Below are 20,392 nucleotides of genomic sequence, written 5' to 3'. Positions count from 1 at the left end.
AACAATGTTCTTCCACAAAAACATAGCAAAACAACATAATCTGTTTCAGTAGCTATAGTTAGCTAGCTAACTATATAGCTAGGTGTCATCATCTAAAATAACCCTAATTTATAAAACAGTTCTTATTTGATTAATGGTAGTCGGACCCATCTATGTGAAGCTAGCCACAATATGGATTAGCCACAATATAGTGGACTTTGCGGTTAGCCTTCAAAATAAAAGAATGGCGTAATTATACTATTTGTATTCATTTGCATCACTGTCAATGACATACTTTTATTTTGAAGGCAAACCGCAAAGTCCACTATTGCCTAATCCTTATTGTGGCTAGCTTCACAACACATAACCTGGTCCGGTCGAGAGTCACTAGCCAGATGAAGCTAGCTGGCTCCTTATAATGTTAGCTTTGGGCAACAGGGTTAAGTAGCTGGGTAGCTATTTATTTTCATGAACTGAAGTTCAATTTCAATAGGCGAACAACAAATGGCAACCTAGCTAATACTTACTCACAAGGATTCCTAAATCATTGCTAAGAATAATGAAAATGACTGCAGTTTCCACTAGTCATTGTTTTCAGGCTGGTTGTATAGGTGCTAGCTAGATACCAAGCTAAAGCTAGCTACCCCAGAAGTTGCAGTCATACAAATGATGCTTTATTACCAATGCAGTATTGTAAACACATTGTTTGTGGCCGGTGTTTGCTTGTTTGCAGACTTTTTTGTACAGCTTTGACAGTGCTACGGTATCTTTTTTGACACACAAAGACCCAAACGGCGTTCCATAGTATGTATGTCGTGAAGCAAATCGCAGTGACGCTATTACTTTGTAACTCCGGTAGGGCAACATCTGAAAAATAGCGTACTTGGTAGTGTGTACCGGTGCTTGACCAGTCGGCGAAAGCCAACATCACCCACGACAGACAACGGTTGATTGTCAAGGGCAATGAATTCCATTATCTTGCCTTTGAGTTGTCTCGCAGAAATATTCTTACTATTTCAAATGACTGCTCTACTTGTTGACTGCTCGATCCACACAGCAGACATTGTGTGGGCTAGGCTAGGAATGCTGTGTTGCGCGTCTAGCGCAAAATTTTACGTGGCGTCATTACGTTATATAGGTATGCACGGTAGCTTTGACATAGGTTTTTAACATCGGCGTTAAGCTAGATATCGGGCCGATACCGATGTTGGCATTTTTAGCTAATATCGGCCGATTCCGATTTGTTCACCGATATATCGTGCATCCCTAATCTATACATGTATTGCAGGAATTAACTTGCATGTACATTTTAAATTTCTGATACAGTATCATGATCATTGTGAGTTTGAATCATATATAGACTATATATACAAAAGTATGTGGACACCCCTTCAAATTAGTGGATTTGGCTACTTCAGCCACACTCATTGTTGACAGGGGAATAAAATTGAGCACACAGCCATACAATCTCCATAAACAAACATTGGTAGTAGAATGGCCTTACTGAAGATTTTATTGACTTTCAACATGGCACCTTTCCATCAAGTCAGTTTGTCATATTTCTGCCCTGCTAGAGCTGACACGGTTAACAGTAAGTGCTGTTATTGTGAAATAGAAAGGTTTAGAGCAACAACGGCTCAGCCGTGAAGTGGTAGGCCAAACAAGCTCACAGAACCGGACAGCCGTGTGCTGAAGCACGTAGAACATAGAAATCATCTGTCCTCGGTTGCAACACTCACAACCGAGTTTCAAACTGCCTCTGGAAACAATGTCGACACAATAACTCTTTGTCAGGAATTCCATGAAATGGGTTACCATGGCCAAGCAGCCACACACAAGCCTAAGATCCCCATGCGCAATGCCAAGCGTCGGCTGGAGTGGTGTAAAGCTCGCCGCCATTGGACTCTGGAGCAGTGGAAACACGTTCTCTGGAGTGATGAATCATGCTTCACCAACTGGCAGTCCTACAGACGAATCTGGGTTTGGTGGATGCCAGGAGAACGCTACCTGCCCAAATGAATGGAAGCAAGTCTCCGCAGCAATGTCCCAACATCTTGTGGAAAGCCTTTCCAGAAGTGTGGATGCTGTTATAGCAGCAAAGGGGGGACCAATTCCATATTAACGCCCATTCCATGATTTTGGAATGAGATGTTAGACAGACAGGTGTCCACATAGTTTTGGTCATGTAGTGAATATATTAGTTAAAACATATTGATGGATCAACTACCAACACTGAATATATCACTCCCGTAGTGTCTCACATTCACTGTCTCTCTGTGACTGTATTACCAGGGCTCTGCCATGGTTAAAAAGGAGAGGGTGGCAAAAAGGGATTTCTTCTGTTCACCCTGGCAGCTTACAGGATGCAGAGAGGAGCTGCTGGCATACATAGATCTCTGGTTATCTCTGTTATGAAACAAGAATAGTCTGATTAATGCCACTGGCTCTGACAAATTACAATTTGTATGATATGCTACAAATTCAATTTTTTTGGGGGGGCTAACGTTAGCTAGGTGGCTAACATTAGTTATGCTAGGGGTTAAGGTTAGAGGAAATTGTATTTAACCTTTATCTAACTATGCAAGTCAGTTAAGAACAATTTCTTATTTACAATGACAGCCTACCTGGAAACAGTGGGTTAACTGCCTTGTTCAGAGGCAGAATGACAGATATTTATCTTGCCAGCTCGGGGATTCGATCCAGCAACCTTTCGGTTACTGGCCCAACACTCTTACCACTAGACTACCTGCCGCCCCAAAGTGTTAGCTGACATGCTACGTAGCAAAGTAATTATAAGTAGTTGCAAAGTTGCTAATTAACTAAAATGCTCAAGTTGTCCGCGATGTAATTTGAACATGCAAACTTTCGGTCGCTAGACTTTCGCATTTTACACCCACCCACCAAATCATATGTGAAGAATGCAACAAAGATGCAGAATCATCTGGCCAAGTGCTTAAAGTTCCCTCACCGTTCATGACAAGCAGCCTCTGACAAAAGTCCCTTTACTTCTATTCGAGGTGAAAATTATGAATCAGACACCTTATCGATAGCAACAGCTCAATTTTGACTCAATGGAGGAACGTAGTCAGAGAAATGCTGATGAATGTTTTGCTCAATCCTATGTCTGCAACTGATTCAACTCTGATGCTCACAGGCAATGTGAATTGGAAGAGATTTCTCAATGTTCTTTGCCCAGCATACAGCCCTCCAACCAGACATGCTTTATCTACTCATTTGCTGGATGCAGAGTTCAATAGAGTTCAAGTGAAGGTCAAGCAAATCATAGAGAAAGCAGACTGTATTGCAATCATCTCTGATGGGTGGTCGAATGTTCGTGGGCAAGGAATAAATAACTACACCATCTCTACCCCTCAACCAGTATTCTACAAGAGTACAGACACAAGGGACAACAGACACAACAGTCTCTACATTGCAGATGAGCTGAAGGCAGTCATCAATGACCTTGGACCACAGAAGGTATTTGCGCTGTTGACAGACAATGCTACGAACATGAAGGCTGCTTGGTCTTAAGTGGAGGAGTCCTAACCTCTCATCACACCCATTGGCTGTGCTGCTTATGCATTGAATCTTCTCCTCAAGGACATCATGGCACTGAAAACAATGGATACACTCTACAAGAGAGCCAAGGAAATGGTTAGGTATGTGAAGGGTCATCAAGTTATAGCAGCAATCTACCTCACCAAGCAAAGTGAGAAGAATAAGAGCACCACATTGAAGCTGCCCAGCAACACCCGTTTGGGTGGTGTTTTTATCATGTTGTACAGTCTCCTGGAGGGGAAGGAGTCTCCTTAACAAATGGCCATATCACAGTCTGCCGATATGGACAGCCCCATCAAGAGGATGCTCCTGGATGGTGTATTTTGGGAGAGAGTGGTAAGCAGCCTGACACTCCTGAAACCTATAGCAGTCGCCATTGCACGGATTGAGGGAGACAATGCCATCCTGTCTGATGTTCAGACTCTGCTTGCAGATGTAAGAGAATAAATCATACTGCCCTGCCCACTTCACTGTTGCTCCAAGCAGAGGAAACTTCCGTTCTGAAATACATCAAAAAGCGTTAAGTCTTCTGCCTGAAGCCCATACACGCCGACGCGAACATGTTGAACCCCAAGTATGCTGGCAAGAGCATCTTGTCTGGTGCAGAGATCAACAAGGCCTATGGTGTCATCACTACCGTGTCTCGCCACCTTTGTCTGGATGAGAGCAAGGTTCTTGGCAGTCCGGTGAAGTACACTTCCAAGCAAGGGCTTTGGGATGGAGATGCAATATGGCAGTCGTGCTAACATATCTCATCAGCCAACTGGTAGATCTGAGGCTCTTTCCCCTGTTGCCTCCATCATCCTCCAAATCCCACCAACATCAGCCGCCTCAGAGCGCAACTAGTCCTTGTTTGAGAACACACACAGCAAAGCACACAACAGGCTGACCAATGCACGGGTTTAAAAATTGGTGGTCATCTGGGCAAATTAGATGCATTTTGAGCCTAACAACGAGCCATCCTCAACAAGGTTGGAAAGTGACAGTGAAGATGAGGCCTCAGTTTGATGTTCAAGAGGTGGACATTGAGGAGGTCCAGGGAGAAGACATGGAAGCTTGAGAGGAAGACAACCAAGCTTTACTTTAGACTCATTTTACAGATGTATGTTGAAAAGTTTTTGGGAGATGCGATGGATCATTGGGGATCATTCAATATTCCCTTTTGTTGTTCATTGAAATCATCCCATGTGAAGTGGCAACTCATTTAATTAAAGTTAAATTTGTAACTAAATATATTTGTTATTTCTATTGGAAGGATTTAATCATTTGCAATTATGTCTACTTATTATAAGGTAAAAGGTTTATGTTTCTGTCTCCATATGATATGGTAAATATATCCAAAGCAAAAACATCTACATTTAAATGGTATTAATATTAATTTGCACATATTCCCGTTAATTCCCATATATTCCCGTTAATTCCCACAAAGTTTCCACGTCTGAATTTTCCACAAAATGTGCATCCCTATTTGTGTGGATGTTTTGGTTCTACAAAGCTGTGTACATCTTAATATTCAATAATCAGTTAATTGCATTCATTCTTGCACCATACGATCAATTATCAGTTCTAAACATGTATTTCTCTTCTTTATGCTGCCTGCAGCATGATCCATTTTTTTCTGTGTGCATATATGACAGACAGCTGTTGTTCGGAGCACGTCTCCGGAGCCACTCTGAGCGTATTAACGCTGGTGTAGAATTATGGCAGCCAGCCAGCAGGTCAAACTAGCAACTAAAATGAACGAGTCACTCAGAAAAACAAATGTTGACTCTCGAGTCAGTAAAAACAGTTGTTCAAAAAGAACGAATCGTTCACAAACTGCACATCACTAGTCAGCGAGCTGCCTTTGAGAGAAACGGGAATAATTGATAGAGAAGCCTTCTTATTTTACACTCTAATTTTTTCTCTCTGTGTCTCTGTCTTCCCCCCGACATGCAAAGGTACAGAGGAGCATCAGTGGCAGTCTCAGACCTGAGAAGGTTTGACGTGGTTTAGATTATACCTCATGATGGGCTTCGATGTCATTCAGGCACTGTAGCACTAGCAAAGTGGACGGAGCTACAGTTGAAGTCGGAAGTTTACATACACCTTAGCCAAATACATTTAAACTCAGTTTTTCACAATTCCTGACATTTAATCCTAGTAAAAATTCCCGGTCTTAGGTCAGTTAGGATTACCACTTTTTATTTTAAGAATGTGAAATGTCAAAATAATAGTAGAGAGAATGATTTATTTCAGCTTTTATTTCTTTCATCACATTCCCAGTGGGTCAGAAGTTTATATACACTCAATTAGTATTTGGTAGCATTGCATTTAAATTGTTTAACTTGTGTCAAACGTTTCGGGTAGCTTCCACAAGCTTCCCACAATAAGTTGGGTGAATTTTGGCACATTCCTTCTGACAGAGCTGGTGTAACTGAGTCAGGTTTGTAGGCCTCCTTTCTCGCACATGCTTTTTCAGTTCTGCCCTGTTCTATAGGATTGAGGTCAGGGCTTTGTGATGGCCACTCCAATACCTTGACTTTGTTGTCCTTAAGCCATTTTTCCACAACTTTGGAAGTGTGCTTGGGGTCATTGTCCATTTGGAAGACCCATTTGCGACCAAGCTTTAACTTCCTGACTGATGTCTTGAGATGTTGCTTCAATATATCCACATAATTTTCCTACCTCATGATGCCATCTATTTTGTGAAGTGCACCAGGCCCTCCTGCAGCAAAGCACCCCCACAACATGATGCTGCCACCCCCGTGCTTCACGGTTGGGATGGTGTCTTCGGCTTGCAAGCCTCCCCCTTTTTCCTCCAAACATAACGATGGTCATTATGGCCAAACAGTTCTATTTTTGTTTCATCAGACCAGAGGACATTTCTCCAAAAAGTACGATCTTTGTCCCCATGTGCAGTTGCAAACCGTAGTCTGGCTTTTTTATGGCGGTTTTGGAGCAGTGTCTTTTTCTTTGCTGAGCGTCCTTTCAGGTTATGTCGAGATAGGACTCGTTTTACTGTGGATATAGATACTTTTGTCCCTGTTTCCTCCAGCATCTTCACAAGGTCCTTTGCTATTGTTCTGGGATTGATTTGCACTTTTTCGCACCAAAGTACGTTCATCTCTAGGAGACGGAACGCGTATCCTTCCTAAGTGGTATGACGGGTGCGTGGTCCCGTGGTGTTTATACTTGCATACTATTGTTTGTACAGATGAACATGGTACCCGTTTGGAAATTGCTCCCAAGGATGAACCAGACTTGTGGAGGTCTACAATTGCTGATTTCTTTTCATTTTCCCATGATGTCAAGCAAAGAGGCACTGAGTTTGAAGGTAGGCCTTGAAATACATCCACAGGTACACCTCCAATTGACTCAAATGATGTCAGTTAGACTATCAGAAGCTTCTAATGCCATGACATCATTTTCTGGAATTTTCCAAGCTGTTTAAAGGCACAGTAAACTTACTGTATGTAAACTTCTGACCCACAGGAATTGTGACACAGTGAATTATAAGTGAAATAATCTGTCTGTAAACAACTGTTGAAAAAATTACTTGTGTCATGCAGAAAGTAGATGTCCTAACCGACTTGCCATAACTAGTTTGTTTTCAAGAAATTTGTGGAGTAGTTGAAAAACAAGTTTTAATGACTCCAACCTAAGTGTGTGTAAACTTCCGACTTCAACTGTATACTGTATTCCACACAAAAAGATGAAGCCCTTGCATTGCTGTGGTAGCCTCTTCATGTAATATATTGGTCAGGCCCGATGGTCAGGGGGCCGGAACATAATTACAAATCACTTGTAGACTGTAAATTTACTGCAAGATGCCCAAACAGATATATTATTTAACTAAAACATAATAATTTCAAACCTTGCTTACATTTGTATACGATCACATATATCTTTCTATTTTGCATGGGAATATTTTGTAACAGGTCTCCAAAATTAAAATCACTTGGAGCTGATTTGCTGGTGTTACTACAGTCTTGTATGTCTAACATTTAAAAAAGGATACAAAAAAATATTATTTTTTTTGCTCAGAAATCTTGGGGGGGGCAAATAAAATCACCCACAGGCCAAATTCGGCATGCAGGCCGCCAGTTGTGGAACCCTGCTGTAGTCTTCAGTTCACTGTAGATGAATAGTCATGGACTCCTAGCTGGACTAAAGTTACGGTAATAGAGGTGACACAGGGTGAGTGAAGTAAGTGAAGAGGGTGTGCATAGGAGGCACAAAAAGTGGTATATAGGAGGAATGGCTGCAGGAGATGTCAACGCCAGGATATCTTCTACGAATGAAATTGGAGATTCACTGAAAAGAAAAATAGTCACACAGATATACAACTCTATGAATTGGAAGAATCTGTGAAAATGCATGACTACAGTGTAGTTGTGACATGTTTGTCTGACCGGATACAAAGCAGCTGTACAGGGAAAAGCTGAACATTGGGTCATGGCTTTTGAATCAGCTCCAGGAAATAAAGTATATTTGGCTGCTTTGCAAAACCGTCAGTCACCAATGGTCCTTGACAGGCACTGTCTGGTGAGCAAATGAAGATGTAATGTATTCATCAGAGAGGCCGCCTGTGTGAGGTACAGACAGACACAGACAGTGGGCAGAAAGACGCACAATCTGAGCTAGGAGTGGATAGAGAGAGAGAGAGGGATGGTAATTATGACACAGAGAGAGGGAGAGAACTGCCTGGCTTCTTGTGCTCTGAGTCGACTGTTGAGCAAATGCCGCGGGACACATTGATTCTCATATACAAGAGACATCAACCACTACAGGCCCAGACTGGCAGGCATCAATAATTAATCTGACTGTCCCTCTCTCCTCTCTCTCCATCTCTCCCTCAGTCTTTATTTCAATCCTCCTTCCTTTACACTGATGATTGATGCCTATTCCCTTCAACCCGTTTATTCCCAATCCGGGGTTGTTATCCTGCTCCTTTTTCCTTGTTATACTCTTTCTTCTCTCTCAACTCAACATTCCTCCCTGGACTGCAATGGTTGAAACAGCAATTCTAATATGCTGCATTGTAACTTTCATTAGTAGGCTAACAGCCAACGGAACTGTGCAGTAAAAGTTTTTTTTTTCTTCAAAATATACTGAACAAAAATATAAACGCAACATGCAAAAATGTAAAAGATTGTACTGAGTTAGTTCATATGCAGAATGTTGTTCTTCCCCACCGAGCTAGGAAATAACCCCTAACCAATGAATAAGGGCTTGTTTCCCCCCGTAACCCATATAAAGGCTTCAATGTTTACTACTTTGCTTGCTTTGTGTTTAGTTATGTTCACTTTCATTCAAAAAAAATATTCAGCAAACAATGATGGGATGGAGTTAAGTGCCAAAAACATTTGAGTAAATGAGGGATACATAGTATATTGAAAGCAGGGCTTCCACACAGGTGTGGTTCCTGAGTTAATTAAGCAATTAACATCCTATCATGCTTAGGGTCATGTATAAAAATGCCCAATTGGCCATTGTTTTGGCTACCATGGCTAGAAGAAGAGATCTCAGTGACTTTGAGGGATGTTAGAGTGGGTCTCAAAGGAGCATAGGGTGTTTAAAGTGTGTGTGTGTCAGAGTTTCCGTTAGCTGGTAATAGCCGGCTTTTGGCCCCCCAAAAAATATGAAAAGCCGGTAAATAAAATTGCTGCTGGCTAATTGTCAGGGAGGAGAAAAAGAATCCCATTGCAAAATAATGCATTTTAGCCTATTAATTGATTGAAATACCAGTCGATGTAATGTGAGGGCTGCTGATACAGCTCAAACAGCTGTTTGTTGCTGCTGGATGAAACATGTGCTTTAATAAGCCCAATCATTGCGTCACAATTCTAAAGACATGCGTGTAAAAAAACAAAAAAAACAATGGCTACGATTACAAATAGCTACTATTTTTATTTCTTAACTGGTAATTGAAGCGTGCTTCCCATTCGCCATTCACACACCACTTTGAAATGAGCTGGAGGCAGTATGCATTTAGGTTTTTTGAAACCTGAACGTTTTACCGCATATTATGAGGCATGTCTTTGCTTCAAAGTAGCCTAGCCAAAATCATATGCCATTGAAACCAGTAGCCTTTTTATTTTATGTTCTATTGGTTTTCATATCAACTTTCTTTCATTGTCGAGTAGCCAAAGGCACAATCCTAGTCATATTAGCAACCCATGTTAGTTGTTGCATATATGTAATGGATATTTTAATCTCTCACAGGAAACCGCTCACAATGGTGTTTTCCCGCTAATTGCATTACGGAACTAACATTCGCTCGAAGCCTACTGCCTCATTGCATTTGAATGTTTTTTACATGTAGCCTTCGGCCTACTGGTTGTATAATTTTGGGATCTATCATCCTACAACTTTCCCAAAGTCTGTTTGGAATAGGCTATTTCTTTCTTGCACAGAACAGTAAGCTGACCAATAGAATAGGTCAACTTATCTACTATGGAGGATAATAAATGTGGGCAATTATTCTTACATAGGCGGCGCGTGGGTTTCAAGTTTAGGGAAGCTAATTTAGACCATAAAGATGCACCTTTATAATAAAGTATTCCATGCATCCTTGCATTTGCAGACTTATGTAAAATAGCCTACTATTCCTAATGTGATGATTAGATTGGATAGTCATAATTGTATATGACTGGGGACATTAGCATCATCTTTTTTAATAGGACAAAAATGACAGGGTAGTCTACTCTGCTGACACTGACAAACAGATCAATTAAAACGACGTTGTCTGATCCATATAATCGGCCTACGAAAAAGGGAGACACAAATACAATATGATGTCAATCTAACCTGGAGGAGGAAATGATTAGCCAAAAACAAGCAAAAGTGTCACTGACCCAATGATAAAGACAGTGAATATGCACACTCACTGGGGATATGACTGATGTTCTCCACTGTTGAGAATTTTGATAAATTAAAGACAGATTGGAGTCTTTTCATTGTCTTCTTTTTACAGAAATAGCCATTTGTTTTCCAAACTGTTTTTCAGCGATTGTATTTTTAAAAATTGCAATATGGGTTGCTCTGCTTTTCACTGACACTCGCAACTCAACAATCATCTATTTGGTATTTGCAACGTGCTCTGCCCAACTATGCAATTTAAGACAATCCACTTTTTTAAAAGAAGCTAATGGTCAATCCTCTGTGGCCAAATCATGCTTTCTGGTGTAGTAGCTTATTTTGAATGATGTATTTATTTCTCTATAGACAGGAATTAGCTAGTTAGGCTATATCATTTTGGCAATTGAATTCAATTTACTTGCGGGAAAGCTTCCCCTAGCCTTAGGGACGCATAGCGCATTGTAAAGAAGGGGAGAGGTCTGTCCGTAAAAAAGAGATGCTTTGCTTTTTTGACACCACACTCCAAAAAGCAAGTTCTGCAGGCTATAGTTTAGTCTAATCTTGATTATTATTCAGTCGTGTGGCCCAGTGCTACAAGGAAAGACCTAGTTAAGCTGCAGCTGCCCCAGAACAGAGCGGCACGTCTTGCTCTTCATTGTAATCAGAGGGCTGATATAAATACTATGCATGTCAGTCTCTCTTGGATAAGAGTTGAGGAGAGACTGACTGCATCACTTCTTTTTATAAGAAACGTTAATGTGATGAAAATTCCAAAATGTTTGCATAGTCTTACACACAGCTCTGACACACACACTTACCCCACCAGACATGCCCCCTGGGGTCTTTTCACAGTCCCCAAATCCGGATCAAATTCAAGAAAGCGTACAGTATTATATAGAGCCGTTATTGCATTGAACTCGGTTCCATCTCATATTTCTCAAATAAACAGCAAACCTGGTTTTAAAAAACAGATAAAGCAACACCTCACTGCACAATGCCTCTCCCCTATTTGACCTAGATAGTTTGTGTTTATGCGTTGATATGTAATTTAAAAAATGTATGTAGTTCTGTCCTTGAGCTGTTCTTTTCTATTCATGTTCTGTATTATCTCATGTTTTGTGTGGACCACCAGGAAGAGTAGCTGCTGCTTTTGCAACAACTAATGGGGATCCTAATAAAATGCCTAAAAATGTCATGGTGGGATTAGGCAGGAAGGCTGTACTCTACCGTCTTCAAATTGCTCATCGGAATTCAGTAAAAATGTTGCACGCCATTGCATCTGAGTTGCCTGTTCTTTTAAGATGAATTACCATAAACTAAATGTGATTTCTGTCATTCTGAGAACCGTGGGTGGATGCCCTAATCAGGTTACACAACCAATGCATATGGTTCCGGTAAATTTCTTAAATGTCTTGTGAATTAAAATGCTGCCGGTTCAATGTCCAGCGCCACATTTTCCTAACGGAAACTCAGGTGTGTGTGTGTGTGTGTGTGTGTGTGTGTGTGTGTGTGTGTGTGTGTGTGTGTGTGTGTGTGTGTGTGTGTGTGTGTGTGTGTGTCTCAGTCACCAGATCTCAACCCAATTGAACACTTATGGGAGATTCTAGAGCGGCGCCTGAGACAGTATTTTCCACCACCATCAACTAAACACAGAATTATGGAATTTCTCGTGGAAGAATGGTGTTGCATTCCTCCAATAGAATTCCAGAATCTATCGCAAGGCGCATTGAAGCTGTTCAATGCTGATTCAAAGTTCACCTTGAATCGGAGACATCCTTGACCTTTTTAGGACTTTTGTCTGTTATACAACCAGGATGGAAAACGTTCATTAGCATATCTGCGCGCAAGGCAGCTTTACCCTTCACAGCGTAATGTTTGCAAATGCAATAACTCACTTTTGTATTACCTTTGGTTAAAATAAATTAGATTTCACCGAATTGGATGGGCAACTTTCATTTCGTTTAGACATTGTGATAGGAATTAAAAGGTGTTTAAGAAACCCTTGAATTTTTTCTGTCTCCAGTAAGGTTGCAGGGAAGGTGGGCGAGGCTCCTACCTCATATGGTATACATGGCTAGAGAAATAGGCTCTGGAAAGTATGTACTACTGTATGGAAAGATTGTACTGTATGGATATTGTCCACATTGTGTACCGTTGAAGTCCGTCAGAACTCTGTAATTGATTGTTTTGTTGCCATACTCTATTGCTAGCAGTGCACTTATTCAAGCCACAAGGATTATGACAAACACACAAAACATCTCAGGGAGCATAAAGAGCCATCCGGAAGATGTTGTAGATGTGAATCAGAAAATAAGGTGCCCTTTTGGTTTACTTCTTTATGGCTAGTTGCAGCATTTCATTTGTTTGCCAGGGGTGATCTTTGTCTGGGCCTGCTTTGCCTCTGACAGCGCTGACATTCAGCCCACACTTAACCAGCCAGCAATCCAGCCAGCCCCTAGCCTGGTCCCCTCCCCTCTCCTCTCCATCACACTCTCAAGCCTCACACTAAGAAAGCAACACACCATTCTCTAACCTGTCTCCACAGTGGCAATTTTCCTGCAATTATCACGTTACTCATTAATCTAAAAGGCCAATTCAAGAGAATACAGTAGGCTCTCTTCAATTTGCACTAGACTCCACTGCACTTAATGCTTGATTGGTTCTTTTCTGCTTGTATTTGTATTGCATTGTATTTCAAGTTACTAATACTGGAACAAGCACAGCAGTTTTGCTCCTTATAAGAATACTTTTCAAAGTCACTCACACCATCAGAGCATGTATTTCAATGTCATGGTTACAGGCTGACTACACGCGAGCGTTGCAAAATACATTTAGAAATCTATATTATTTCATTATTGCACCCACACTGCTCGCGCGCACCAACGAGCGTCTGTGTTGCCAAGGACTAAAATAGAAGTCAGTTCTATTTCTGATGCAGATCGCACTGCAAGTCCTGCCTCTCCCATCTCCTCATTGGTTTATAGAAGCAGGTACCCACGTGCCATCTTCTCATTGGTTATACCCACGTGGTTGACTGAAAGACGAATGAGTCAGTGGCGGTAATGTACCTAATTTATGAAAGTTGCCAATCGCAATATAAAGTCAAGAGAAGAAAAAGCCAAGAAGGAGTGACAACTAGAAACGATTCGGTTGACCATTTTATGTGTGGATTAATTGTAAGAGCAGAGGACCTTGTGCATTTCAGGTAAAATAACAACTCAATGTTTATATCCCAGGACAAATTAGCTAGCAACAGCAAGCTAGCTAAATAGGACAAATTAGCTAGCAAGTGGAAGCTAGCTAGCTAAATTGCCATAAATGTTTAATGCTTTTCGACCTGTCCCCAAATTAATGTAATTGGTTCAGTTTGTTTTGATATTTTAACCTGCATGTCGTGATCGCGTTTGGTGTGGGGGGACAAAATAAATATATGCACGATGGTGCACGCGCGCCGCCGGTTTGGGTTCCATGTTAGGTTGAAGTGGAGTAATAACATGTCAAGTCCTCATAGCCTTTATTTTCGGTGACCCTCTCTCTCATCGGCGTGCGAGACAGTAAATGGCAAACATTAGAACATCAGCGACCTTCTGACACCAGTCTTTCTTTAGTCCATACGGTTGTTGTCCTGCCCCTCCATATTGACCGTATCATAGCCACTCAATTCCAGGGAGGGAAAGCCATATCAGAGTCGTCCTGACCCTACAGCAATCCCCAGGGTTCAGGGCGGATGAAAGAAATGAATGTCAAGAATGTTCGTCTTAGAATGGTGGGAATGTGTGCAAGAAAGAGGGAGGAAAGAGAGAAGCAGAGCACAGACAACACTGCACTAATTTCACACACTTTGTCCATTGCATGAGAGAAAAAGGAAAGGAAAGGGGGATACCCAGTCAGCATTCAACTGAGTGCCTTCAACTGAAATGTGTCTTCCGCATTGAACCCAACCCCTCTGAATCAGAGAGGTGCGGGGGGCTGCCTTTTCGACATCCACGTCTTCGGCGCCCAGGGAACAGTGGAGAGCTAGAGAAAGAAAGAAAAAAGTAGATAACAAAGGTATATTTCACTCAACATGTACTGCACTGACACAACTGACCGATGATTGGTTGAAAGAAAATGATATTAGGAAGATTGTGGGAGCTGTACTGTTAGATTTCAGTGCAGCGTTTGATATTATTGACCATAACATGTTGTTGAAAAAAAGTGGATTTTCAACCTCTGCCTTATCATGGATTCAGAGCTATCTATCTAATAGTACTCAACGGGTTTTCTTTAATGGAAGCTTTTCTAGTGTCGAACATGTAAAGTGTGGTGTACCGCAGGGTAGCTCTCTAGGCCCTCTACTCTTTTCTATTTTTACTAATGACCTGCCACTTGCATTAAACAAAGCATGTGTGTCCATGTATGCTAATGATTCAACCATATACGCATCAGCAACCACAGCTAATGAAGTAACTGAAACCCTTAACAAAGAGTTGTCTGTTTTGGAATGGGTGGCCAGTAATAAACTGGTCCTGAACATCTTTAAAACTAAGAGCATTCTATTTGGTACAAATCATTCCTTAAGTTCTAGACCTCCGCTGAATCTGGTAATGAATGGTGTGGCTGTTGAACAAATTGAGTAGACTAAATGACTTGGCGTTACCTTAGATTGTAAACTGTCATGCTCAAAACAGAAAGATTCAATGGTTGTAAAGATGGGGAGAGGTCTGTCCGTAATAAAGAGATGCTCTGCTTTTTTGACACCACACTCCAAAAAGCAAGTTCTGCAGGCTATAGTTTAGTCTAATCTTGATTATCGTCCAGTCGTGTGGTCCAGTGCTACAAGGAAATACCTAGTTAAGCTGCAGCTGGCCCAGAACAGAGCGGCACGTCTTGCTCTTCATTGTAATCAGAGGGCTGATATAAATACTATGCATGTCAGTCTCTCTTGGCTAAGAGTTGATGAGAGACTGACTGCATCACTTCTTTTTATAAGAAACATTAATGTGTTAAATTCCAAATTGTTTCCATAGTCTACTTACACACAGTTCTGACACACACACTTACCCCACCAGACATGCCCCCTGGGGTCTTTTCACAGTCCCCAAATCCAGATCAAATTCAAGAATGCGTACAGTATTATATAGAGCCATTATTGCATTGAACTCGGTTCCATCTCATATTGCTCAAATAAACAGCAAACCTGGTTTAAAAAAAACAGATAACCTAGATTGACCTAGATAGTTTGTGTGTATGTATTGATATGTAGGCTACGTGTGCCTTTAAAAAAAAAATTGTAGTTCTGTCCTTGAGCTGTTCTTGTCTATTCATGTTCTGTATTATGTCAGGTTTCATGTTTTGTGTGAACCCCAGGAAGAGTAGCTGCTGCTTTTGCAGCAGCAAATAGGGATCCTAATAAAATACTGAAAAATGTCATGGTTGGATTAGGCAGGAAGGCTGTTCTCTCCTGTAAGTAAAGTTTACCTACCCAGACAGATGCCATTTGTCTGGGTTGTAAAACAATCCCCTACTGCAGTACCTTGTGTTAAACTTAATTCAGCTTTATCCCGAAACATGAAGTAAGAGAGTTTCACATCGATTTCAATGGGCAGGAGAAAAATTCTAATTTGCTCATCACTTTGCCTCATTGGAAAAAGCATGCTGCTTCTAAAAACCCTTGCTCTTTATCGTTATCAATTTTCCTTCCCATAATTCTTTGCTGTGTCTGCAGAAAAACATCAGGGATATAGAAAGCCCCCCTTGCAGGGCTGCTGTCTGAGTGAGGGTCACACTGCAGAGTGCTGTAAAGTGTCTCACACAATCGATCGCTTCTCCCCGTTGGAAGATTAAGGTAGGAACACAGGAAGATAATGCTGATGGTGGTCAATCCAAATGTGCTATTACATTGCGTACATTGCAATACCTCTGCCTTGTGCCTCTGGCTTCTACGTGAATTAATCAATATAAAAAGGAAGCAGCTTTGGGTGCTTTAGGTTCATTCTTAGCCTTTTTTCAGAGATTCTAAGAATAAGTACTATGTATTTTTTTCTCTAATGGAAATAGTTTTGCGTTTGCATTTAGATATCAAAGAAAGAACACTCTCTGTGAACCTGTGTGTTGAGTGACTGATACAATCATTTATAAGGTTTAAGATAAATGATTAAATAATTCTACCCGGAAACTTAACCAGTAGGGATTAGAGCATGGATAAGGAATAATTAAAAATATGAAACATAAGTCCAACTAGGTTAAACTGGGAGAGAGAGGAATGTGTGTATGCCTAAGAAAACACCTAGAAACAATTAAACTATGGTTGAACCGACCCGGCTATAAATCTGGGAACGTACGATAGGACAGGGAGTACCCTTCTAGGTTTCCTTTATCTGGGGGGGACTGGAACAGTCCGCTGGGTAGTGATAAACTGTGGTGAGAATTCTAGAGAAGAAGATAGCTCTCCTAATGTTAGTGTGCATGTGTGTGCGTAGGTTAGAATAATTTAATAAAAGGAACGTCTTTGTATGTGAATAAAATTGGATTTGACTAATTGTAAGCTGGGAATTCTGTCTGTTTCATTTAAACCAGAACTTTACACACTCTGGGTTGCAGACCGATTAGAATAATTGAAAATTATAGACATTGATAATAAAATTTTATATCAGTGACTGAGAGTAAAAATCTTATCTGAAATCACTTCCATTTTTATTATTCATGTTTGATTAGATGTGTTACTTTAATAGACCTAAATTTGACCTTGGCAGCATCCAATAGAACTAATCAGAGCTATAAAAAAGAGAACAGTAACAGACAGGCTTTTATTTAATCTCTCTCTTCTCTCTTTCTCTCTCTCTGTCTATCTGCCTCATTCTTTCTCTATAATTGTCTGTCTCTTTGGCTGTTATTGCCACTTGGGGAATGAACATGTTCCTTTTATTGTCTTGTATGTGCATTAGTAGAATATATTTTTTTCCTGATGCGTTTGTTAATGGCGTGGCCTGCCAGACCAGTTCTGCTCTCATTTAAATGATGCTCCTGCAGGAGTCTCTTTCTCTCATGGAGTGAGAGATTGAGCAGAGAAAGGTCAACGCTTTGCCTCACCTGCACTACACAACACAGGCTCTCTCCTCAAATGAAAAACATATCTCAGAGAGAGCACCGTTTCCTCTCCACATTTCAGATGTCTCTGATTGACTTTCCAGTCAGTAAACAGGGTTCTTTTGAACAGATTGCCCTCACTTGGCTGCTCTCCCACTCTGCTCTCTCTCTCCCTCTCTCTGGTTTCCTCCATCCAATTTATTCTCACAGACAATAATTGATTCAGTAATAGCTCATAGTCAGCTATTGTGTGTTCATAGAGACATTCACTCCTGGTGTGCCATACAACCATGTCAGACAGATCAGGGAAATATTGGGATAGATGATCCAAGGTAATTGTATTCAAATTTTCCCTATTCAAAGGTATGAGATGTTATCTATTTGGGCCTGCTAACATCGAACACAATGTAATATATTTCAGACAATGGGAGATACTATAAATAGAGCTATTAAGTCATTCACTTATCCAGATTCTCTCCAAACTGACCACTTCATAGCTGGGATGACTGCATACTGCAGAGGCTGCGGAGTGTTTAAAACGTTGCTGCATTGGAACTATGTCAAAATTTGTCCATACACTCCTTTCTTTTCATGACTGCATACTGTAGGATCACTATTAGAGGAAAGAATGAATGTCCCATTATTGTAGACTATTAATTATACTAGGTCAAGATAAGGGCAACCTCAGAGGGGACATACAATTTGCAAACCTTAAGGTAAAAACACACAAAAACTTCCAGGCCTTTTTCAATTTGGTAGTTTACGGCCTCTCTCACTCACTCTCCCCAAGATTATAGTCACAGGAATCATTTCAAAGAGACAATGACAACCCCATTTTCCCAGAAAAACACAAAACACTTTGTTAGTATTCATTACACTACATCGATTCAGAAACTCAAAAGTGAACTATAAACCAAACCTAATGATAATTCCACTGTACCTCAAATCTTAAAACAACTAAACTTAAAACAAAGAAACGTCCTCTCACTGTCAACTGCGTTTATTTTCAGAAAACTTAACATGTGTAAATATTTGTATGAACATAACAATATTCAACAACTGAGACATCAATGATCAAGTTGAACAGAAATGGAATAATGTGTCCCTGAACAAAGGGGGGGTCAAAATCAAAAGTAACAGTCAGTATCTGGTGTGGTCACCAGCTGCATTAAAAACTGCAGTGCATCTCCTCCTCATGGACTGCACCATATTTGCCAGTTCTTGCTGTGAGATGTTACCCCCCTCTTCCACCAAGGCACCTGCAAGTTCCCGGGCATTTCTGGGAGGAATGGCCCCTGCCCTCACCCTCTGATCCAACAGGTCCCAGACGTGCTCAATGGGATTGAGATCTGGGCTCTTCGCTGGCCATGGCAGAACACTGACATTCCTGTCTTAAAGGAAATCACGCACAGAACGAGCAGTATGGCTTGTGGCATTGTCATGCTGGAGGGTCATGTCAGGATGCGCCTGCAGGAAGGGTACCACATGAGGGAGGAGTATGTCTTCCCTGTAGCACACAACGTTGAGATTGCCTGCAATGACAACAAGCTCAGTCCGATGATGCTGTGACACACCGCCCCAGACCATGACGGATCCTCCACCTCCAAATCGATCCCGCTCCAGAGTACAGGCCTCGGTGTAACGCTTATTTCTTCGACGATAAACGTGAATCTGACCATCACCCCTGGTGAGACAAAACCGTGACTCGTCAGTGAAGAGCACTTTTTGCCAGTCCTGTCTGGTCCAGCGACGGTGGGTTTGTGCCCTTAGGCGGCGTTGTTGCCGGTGATGTCTGGTGAGGACTCGCCTTACAACAGGCCTACAAGCCCTTAGTCCAGCCTCTCTCAGCCTATTGTGGACAGTCTGAGCACTGATGGAGGGATTGTGCGTTCTTGATGTAACTCGGGCAGCTGTTGCCATCCTGTACCTGTCCCGCATGTGTGATGTTCGGATGTACCGATCCTCTGCAGGTGTTGTTACACGTGGTCTGCCACTGCGAGGACAATCAGATGTCTGTCCTGTCTCCCTGTAGCGTTGTCTTAGGCGTCTCACAGTACGGACATTGCAATTTATTGCCCTGGCCACATCTGCAGTCCTCATGCCTCCTTGCAGCATGCTTAAGGCACGTTCACGCAGATGAGCAGGGACCCTGGGCATCTTTCTTTTGGTGTTTTTCAGAGTCAGTAGAATGGCCTTTTTAGTTTCATAACTGTGATCTTAATTGCCTACTGTCTGTAAGCTGTTAGTGTCTTAACGACCGTTCCACAGGTGCATGTTCATTAATTGTTTGTGGTTCATTGAACAAGCATGAGAAACAATGTTTAAACCCTTTACAATGAAGATCTGGTAAGTTATTTGGATTTTTACGAATTATCTTTGAAAGACAGGGTCCTGAAAAAGGGACGTTTCTTTTTTGCTGAGTTTATGTTACCATCTGGTCTTTAGACTCTATGATCCTTTCTTTCAGAAAGTATACGAACTATTGTAAAGTGGCTGTTCCACTGGATGTCATAAGGTGAATGCACCAATTTGTAAGTCGCTCTGGATAAGAGCGTCTGCTAAATGACTTAAATGTAAATGTAAATGTACCCAACAAACATAAACATAACATGCAAATTAGGCTTGCCATAAAATCTTGATTCTCAGCAGTAAACTTAGTTAGGTTTTCTTCAGTTTCACTCAGTGTGGTTAGAGAGAGAGAGAGAAGCAGCACTGAAATTAGATCCGTAAGTGTGATGCGGAGCTCATAAAGTGCTTTAATTTGTGTTTTCGGATGCTCTGCTCATAATCGCTCGCTCCTCTTCCCTAATTGGAAATGCTTCACTTGTTGCTGTGGCACACTGGCAGGCTCGCTGAGTGAGCACAATTGTATTAGTGTTTCTCTTCTCTTGCTCTGCCTCCATTAGCACCCGGTTCCCCTGTTCAGACTCCTCAAAGGAACCCT

At 41.4% G+C, this 20,392-nt stretch overlaps 1 protein-coding gene across 3 annotated transcripts in view; it reads left to right on the top strand.

Moving 5' to 3' along the window:
• LOC129815029 (caM kinase-like vesicle-associated protein) overlaps positions 1 to 20,392 on the top strand; it is a 79,812-nt gene that overhangs the window by 43,804 nt on the left and 15,616 nt on the right. The window contains exon 2 of one of the 3 annotated variants that reach the window (XM_055868308.1): positions 16,088 to 16,207. The exons of the other annotated variants lie outside the window; for them this stretch is intronic. The gene's annotated coding sequence lies outside the window, so the exon portion shown is untranslated. The remainder of the gene's footprint in view (positions 1 to 16,087; positions 16,208 to 20,392) is intronic. 3 annotated transcript variants of the gene reach the window in all.

The sequence above is a fragment of the Salvelinus fontinalis genome, chromosome 18 (genome assembly GCF_029448725.1).
Source record: "Salvelinus fontinalis isolate EN_2023a chromosome 18, ASM2944872v1, whole genome shotgun sequence".
NCBI lineage: Eukaryota > Metazoa > Chordata > Actinopteri > Salmoniformes > Salmonidae > Salvelinus > Salvelinus fontinalis.
This window is presented reverse-complemented; position numbering and strand designations above follow the sequence as displayed.